At 41.6% G+C, this 1,508-nt stretch overlaps 1 protein-coding gene across 1 annotated transcript in view; it reads left to right on the top strand.

Moving 5' to 3' along the window:
* Positions 1-1,508, top strand: part of OSTM1 (osteoclastogenesis associated transmembrane protein 1) — a gene marked incomplete at its 5' end in the record, with an annotated part of 29,355 nt that overhangs the window by 23,513 nt on the left and 4,334 nt on the right.

The raw sequence follows: 1,508 nt of genomic DNA, 5'->3' as shown, positions 1-1,508 counted from the left end.
CAGAAAGCACTTTCGGGGGAGGGTGGGGGTGGGAGCGTGGTCACATCACAATCCCTCGCTTCCATTTCTCCTTCCCCTTAGGGTTTTGGGCACACGCACACACACACACACACACACACACACACACACAATGTATTTTTCAAGCCACCAGGGCCACTATTCACACTGTGATCAGCCATGTGGGATTCTATTCTCAATTCATGTTGCTTATCCACTGTGCTATAGAGCCAGTCCAGTACAATTTGCTTATAAACAAATTGGAGTTACAGTTCAAAGGTTACCTCATATATATTATGAGTTCAGCATATTATTGGGTCATTGGAAAGGTCATGATGCATTTGTGCATAGAAAAATGTGTCATGACTTTCCTGACAACCCAGTAATTCTCCCCATCGAATAGAGCAGCGCAAGAGAGGCACTCACTAGACCATATCTAGCTGAAGGGTGGCTTCTGAGGCACAGTGGGTTTCTTGTTTATTATCAGAATTAAAGTATGGGCTTGTCCCTTAGTAATTTTAGTTTAAAAAAATATTTGGGGAGGTTAACCTTTTTTTCTTATATGTTATAGTCAGGGAGCCTATGACATAAAAAAATTTCCCCCATAAACTTCTTTCTAGACTTCTTTCATCTAATTTGACTCCTACTGTATCTAACTTATAGATATGGGGAGGGTGTAGGTAGATCAGTTTAAACTGAATGTGTAATGTCTTGTCCCCTTAAACTGCCAGTTACTAGAGGAGAATCTTTGTCAGAGATGTGTTTATTAGTAAAGTCTTCGGGAGGTTGCCAGCATCCTGTGAATATGGAGTAGCTTGGTCCTAAATGCACTTGTTAAACATAACACCAAAATAGTGTAGGGACATCACTACTGAGAAACTCTTTTTTGGGGCTTGGTGTACTTTCAAAGTTTAACATCTTAATACCGTGTCTGTTTCGTTAACTAGAAAGGGATTTACTGTCTCTGATCAGTGCTTTTGGGGTTGCCACAAACCTTGAAAGTCATTTCAGAATTCTTTTCTTTCTTTCTTTTTTATTTTTTTTTAGTTTGTTTGTTTGCTTTCTGAAGAGGATTTTTTGCTTTTAGGGCGTGTGCGCTCGCCAGACAGACAGAAAGAGACAGAGAGACAGAAAGCGAGAAATCACCCCCCAAGGGGGATGGCCTTGCCGCAATCCCTTCTCCTCCATTCTCCTCTCGGGATCTTGGGCATGCATGCACACGCGCCTGGCGTGAGTTTTAAGCCACCGGGTCTGGGACTCGAACTGCGGTCGACTACATGGGAGTCCAGCAACATAGCCATTACGCTAACTGCTGGTCCCAGAATTCTTTTCTTTCTTTTATATTCTTATTCCCATATTCCCCTCCACACCCCTTTTCAGTTCATCCACAAACATACTTCCTGCCCCACTTTTTTTTTTAAGAATTATTTGATTTTATTTATTCATTCATTTCTTTTAATTTGACCAGAGAGAGACTCAGAGAGAAAGAGAGAGAGAGAGAGAGAGCAAGC

Source organism: Tupaia chinensis, unplaced genomic scaffold (assembly GCF_000334495.1).
Source record: "Tupaia chinensis unplaced genomic scaffold, TupChi_1.0 Scaffold000527_1, whole genome shotgun sequence".
Lineage (NCBI taxonomy): Eukaryota > Metazoa > Chordata > Mammalia > Scandentia > Tupaiidae > Tupaia > Tupaia belangeri.
The sequence above is the reverse complement of the archived record's forward strand: the minus strand, read 5'-3'. Positions and strand labels throughout refer to the sequence as shown.